The sequence below is a fragment of the Durio zibethinus genome, chromosome 24 (genome assembly GCF_047325235.1).
Source record: "Durio zibethinus cultivar Kanyao isolate XHJ-2024 chromosome 24, ASM4732523v1, whole genome shotgun sequence".
Lineage (NCBI taxonomy): Eukaryota > Viridiplantae > Streptophyta > Magnoliopsida > Malvales > Malvaceae > Durio > Durio zibethinus.
The window spans coordinates 20,519,849-20,525,848 of record NC_143185.1 but is presented as its reverse complement, the minus strand read 5'-3'; the positions used below and the strand labels follow the sequence as shown (position 1 = coordinate 20,525,848).

The 6,000-nt window shown below is 32.4% G+C and overlaps 1 pseudogene across 1 annotated transcript; it reads right to left on the bottom strand.

The window, feature by feature from the left end:
* Positions 1 to 375: 375 nt before the first annotated feature.
* Positions 376 to 3,458, bottom strand: LOC111316242 (zinc-finger homeodomain protein 6 pseudogene; annotated as a pseudogene). Its single transcript, XR_016333321.1, has 2 exons — positions 2,511 to 3,458; positions 376 to 2,337 (listed from the first exon to the last, which is right to left on the bottom strand). The product of XR_016333321.1 is annotated as a zinc-finger homeodomain protein 6 pseudogene (transcript).
* Between the last annotated feature and the right edge of the window lie 2,542 nt (positions 3,459 to 6,000).

The following is a 6,000-nucleotide window of genomic DNA, read 5'->3' as shown; positions in this document are numbered from 1 at the left end:
CTAGCTGAGACTTATCAATCTACTACATATACATATTTATGCAAGTGATCGTCTAGCATTTTCCATATTTCTAGTATTCTGCACCGTGAAAGAATCTCTCAATTAGGATAAGTCTCCTTCAATCTACAGCTTCAATTGGGCCAACTAGTCAAATGGTTCTGTTTTAGATGCCATTATTGCACTTGAACATGGAGAGAAAAATCAGGACGGCCATGCATAATATGGCCCCGATCCCAATTATTTGTAGCTCCGAAACAAGATTTCAAAACTTGAAAAACTTTTAACCATAGAAAATGGGAAAGAAGAATGGGATTTATGATGCCTATTGATCATGTTAGTATCATAAAACCCTTCAAATTCCGTTTGCCCAGGCTTTAATTCTAGAGGGAAATAGAAGAATTGTATGGTAGGGCTGGAAGCAACCAAAGGTACCATGATCAGTAAGTCAAATGGAAAAGTTGGAGGAAAAGGGGAGAAGATCTGCATACATAAAATTTTTCTATGTTCTGTTAAACGACACGATTTATTTCCTAATAAGTGAAACAGCATAAGCCACTGAGTAGAAAAAACAATGGGTTATGGGTGAGTGGGAAAATAATACACTCTTGTGTGTTACCAATGTCTCTAAAGTCTAAGGATTGTAATATGTCAGAATCATTTGTAGAAAAGGAAGATCAATTACAAATTGCCTAATGTTTTCTTTAATGAAATATCCTGACAAAGTGAGATTCCTAGATGTTTCAGTGAAAGAAGTACTACAATCTTTATGAGTTGCCAATGTTTCTAAGAACTGTGATATGTCAGAAATTATATAGAAGAATTAAGCAGATGATTACAGATTTAAACATTTCTACAAATCAGGAAAAAACAGTAAATGTTGTAAGAGTTCTAATCTATTTCCTTCTTTCTCTCTATTGGGTTATGCACATTTTTTTATGTAAAATTTTTCTCTAAATCTATCCATTCTCTAAGGAGTTGCTACTTTAATTTTTTTCGAAGAAAAATCTTTCTTACATCTGCTTTTTTTTCATAGCTTGTTTATTGTTGTGCATCCAAACTTTGAAAACCTGTCTCTTTACTCCCACTTTAGCGCAAAACTGCTGCACTTCTTGCTCATCTTGCTTCTGGATTCTCCAACACAACTTCTCAGCGAATTCCATCATCGCATCTTTTTGCTCCTGACTGAACTTTGTTCTGAACCTCTTCTTTGATGACTGTGGATGTGATGATTGCCCTCCGGCATTAGGATGAAACATATTCCGATCTTCACTTGAGGACTCCGATGGGCTGCCACCAACAAAGTTCATCATCACAGGTGCAATTGGCACCGTAGAAGGACACAATCCATGGGAAAATCTTTGTTGATAAAGAGGGGTTGGCTGTTGAGGATGAAGCTGAGCAGGAGGATGTACAGTATCTCTTCCTGTATTTTTTTTGTTGGGATTATAGGTATAATAACAGCTTGGTGCATATTGTGATTCCCCATTGATTTCTTTTCTATGAAAATTCCTGTGGCATTCACAGGCTGCACATTTCAAGGCTTCCGGGGTGCCTTCTTCGCCGCTTGGCATGAATTCTCCACAGCCATCCACAACATGGCCACCCATGCTGGCTGCGTGGTTCTTCAAACACTCTCTATATCTAATCAAAGGAGTAGAGCTGATAGTTGTTGATGCTGGACCAGCTACTGGCGGTGGCTTTGATGTTGGAGGTCGTTGCTGTGGTGATTTTAGGCTTGATCTGTCAGCTGTAGCAGTCACTGTTGCACTGGTGGTAGCTATTGAAGCTGAAACTGGATCTGGGTCTTTGTCTTGGTCTGGATCTCTTCTGGGCTGGTGTATATGATGGTGTGGATTCAATTCAGGGTGGTAAAGAGGATGGTGATCTAGGGTTTGAGGTGGGTTAGGATTGAGGATTGCTGTCTCACCGTGAACAGTTTGATCTCTCCTTTCTCCTACAGCTGAATTTATAGGCGCAGAAAACGAGACTCTCGAGGAAGAATTCCTGTTGAGTTTATTATTATAACTAAAAGAGCTCGGCATCCCCATTTCCTTATCTTGGCCTCTCAGTTCCATTAACTCTGATTTCTAATGTAAAACCTTGATCTAAGTCCTGATCTCAGCCACCCTTCACTAGACTAATATACTGCAGTAATATGCTTCTTTTCAAACCATCATCATCATCATGGTCTTGCTGATTTTTTTTCTTCTTTCCAACCCTAATTCACCACCATCTATTCACTTAATCAAAGGAATAATCAGTAGCAAACCCCAAATTATTCCCTTTTAGTGCTAAACCCACCAACTCATGATTTCACCAATTTCCCATATCCTGTTCCTGAAGACGTAAGCAAAGTGCTTGAGCAGTGAACAGAAAAAGAAAATTTTTAAGGGACCAAAAGAGATTAATTTTATATATTTAAAACCATAAAGTGATCAAATAGATTTGGAAGCTCAAACAGGAAATGGGACTATAATATGGGGCCCTTAGCTGGTCTGCAAAGAACTTACCTGGATGAATTAAACGGATTACAATTGTCAGTTTTTGATGCAAGAATTCTCTAATTGTAAACCGTCTGCAGTTCCAAGAGGCACCAAGCAAATGCAAGAAAGCTTGTTTTTAGCTTTAGATTAAGTAGACAAACTAAACTTGAATCTTAAAAGCTGATAAGCAAAAGAAAAAAAGGAGATGCCAGGAGAAGAGGTTAAAAAAGAAGGATAGAGATGTGTGAGGTAGTTTTGTTTCCTACTCTCCCATACAAGCCCATAAAATCCATCTATCAAAGGAACAAGCAGGCTGGTTTGTACTCAAAAACTAGTAATGACCATTAGAGACCGTGACACTGAGAGATGTAGTGCTCCTGCAGAACAACCGACAAGGCCATGTTAGTTCCCTCGCAGAGCCTGCACACTGGTCCAGCTCCTAATTATTGCCTCCCTAACACTTTTTTTTTTTTGTCTGCAATCTCTGCAACTCTAAACAAACCCCAAATATGAATAAGCTACACTAGAATTTTATGTGTGTGTCTCGGGAATTGACTTTGGCTTGTTTGCCTGGAATCTTCCTGCAACCTGAAACTCCCTCACTAAGCCAGTTTTGATCAGTTCTTTGAGATTTATACATCATCAGACACAAAACCACAGTTACAGAATCTTTTAAACAAGGGGGCTAAAGCTTGAGATAACCAGCAAAAGGAAGAGAGGACCCCCCCTTTCTCTTTCGTGGGCTGCAGCAATTAACGTGCGGGAATGCTGGTCCACAGCACTGCACTTGTCCTTTTAGTGTGTGTCAGATTCTATATCTCTGTGTTTGAATCCTGTTTTTCTCTTAGGTGCGCCTGCAAAAATTTTCTTTTTCTCATTGCTAATTGATTTTATTTTTTGCTTGGTTTTGTTTTGTTGGCAACTTGGCATGACATGGCATCTTTTATTTCTTGTCTTTCTCGATCACACATCGTTTTGTGCTTGCAGTGGCTACTTTCTTTTCATGGTGGTAATAAGAGTGTTACATGTTAGCCTATGCAAAGAGGTAGCTTTGAAATTGATCTGCACTGTATTATTTGACTCTTTCCCACCTCTTTTCGGGCCATGCTTTTCTTTGCATATGATCCATCACATTAGATAAGCTATTCCTGTAAAGATTTCGGCCATTTAAACGCTCTTAATTCCCCCTTTTTTTTTTTGGGGGGGGGGGGGGGGGGCGGGGGGGGTGGGTCAATATTCAACCTTGATGAGCCATAAAGACTGCTTTTAAAGGGCACTAAATCAAGATACTCACCAAGACACCAACTCTTACTTTAGCATTTTCTAGTGTATATTTCTCTCGTAAAAAAACATATAATTGATTAATGGATTATACTTCCATTATTTTTTTTGTCTGATCTTTGTCATTGATTTTTTTAGCAAAATTATTTGTTTATATTTTATAAATAAATAATTGAAATTAAAAAAAAAAAATAAATGACTGAGATTGGCTTTTCTTTAAAGCCATTCTCAAGAGAAGGAAATCAAAGCTTTCGGCTATCTTTTCTCCTCTCTTCCGTGTATGAACAAATTTTATATAAAGTTTTTTAAGTAAAATTTATAATATTTAATAAAAAAAATTCAATTGATAATTTTATAAAATTAAGATTAATAAAAAATAAAAAATTATTTATAATTTAAATTTGATCAATATTTATTTAATTATAAAAATTCTCTCAATATTTTTACTAAAAACATTTATCTAAAAAATATATCAAAATTTTAAATTTTTTTTTAAATTTACCTATTTAATAAAACTTTTCAATTTATCATTTTTAATTATTTATTTTTAATAAAAAATTTCATCAATTTCATCTCCAAAATTTAATCTAAATTTTTTTCCGGTCCGTAGTCATATCAAAAAACTGCACGCGGGACGGGTTTTTGCATGATTTGACTCTACCGAGTAGACGTTTCTGCATGTGGAATCCAACAACCAAAAAAGGTTCAATTTTATTTGTTTTCACCTTTGCCTACTCATCAACTTTTATTGAAATTATTACCCCTAAACTCTTAATTTCTTCCAATTTAATACATGCTAATCATCACTTGCTAACACTAATTACAACCTAATTTCCCGTTACTATTTGATTGGTCAATGAGTCACACCGTGATTATATCCTTTTAGAAAGGTGTTGCTGTGATGAAGTTTTTCACAATAATAATCAAAATTTTAATTTTAATTACGCATGAATCAAGAATGAATATTGAATAATTATATTCCTTGGTGTATATAATATGTATTTTTTTATAAATTTAATATTTTATAATTTTTAATGTCAATAAATTCAAAAAAATCACAAAAATAATATTTAAATTTTAAAAAGAATATAGAATTTTAAAATACTTCAAAAGTAAAAGATGGACCGTTGGAGTAGTGTTATCAGTTGTACAAAAAGACTATTTAATAATAATTCAATAAAGTAAGTATAATTTATATTAACAATAATTTCAAATTTTTTATAAAGAATACAAATTTATTTGTTTTTTAATTTTTAATATATCTTTAAATATATTATTGTATTAAATAAAAAATATTATATATCTAAATCTTTCAAATTCATAATTTTTTTTGACATTAAAAATTTAGGTAGATAAATTGTTCAGTCCCTTAAGTCAAAATAAGATATATCATATCTGACAATCTAAAACAGGTGACTATAAATCGTACTCTTGAGATGATTTCAATAAATAATCACTTACAAAATTTAAATTCAAAATCTTTTCATAAGAAAAAAAAACTTTGATCAATTAAACCAACCACTTATTAATTTTTAAATTCATAATTTTTGAATATCAAAGATCCATAAAAAATATTTATTTTATTTGTTGATAGTCCATAACTGCGATCTTTTTTTCATGCAAGATCAATAAAGTTGGTAATCGAGTACATTTTGTCGTTAGGTTAATTTCGTTTAGAAATAATAATGTGTTAATTGACTTGAGTAATAAATTTTTAGATTTAATAAAAACTATATATATATATATTTTTTTTTTGGCTGAGGAAATAAATGCCCTAAATAGTAATTTCAATTATTTATGTCCCATTGTTCTTTATTACTATCCTAACTAATGAAATATTTTAATCATTTTCACTTAAAAAATAGTCAAACTATTGCATTAAGTCTAACTAAAATGGTTTAATTAGACATTATGCTCTAAGTTTTATATCAATATTAATTAATTGGGTCTGATTAACAGCACTCTTTAAGATTAGTTAAAATATTATTTTTTTAAAAATTCATTACATGCATTATTTTTCACTAAATTTAATAAAGATAATGTATTAGTTATAAATTTATTTTTTAAATATCACCTTAATCAGTGTTATTAGGCACTTGTTAACATTATTTTCTTAATTATTTAAGAAACAAATATGTTTTTATAAAAGATTTTTTTTTTTGGAAAATTAAGGAAATAATGGAAAGTCGTTTTAATTAAAGACAAAGTAATAATTAAGACAAAATGGTTTATCTAG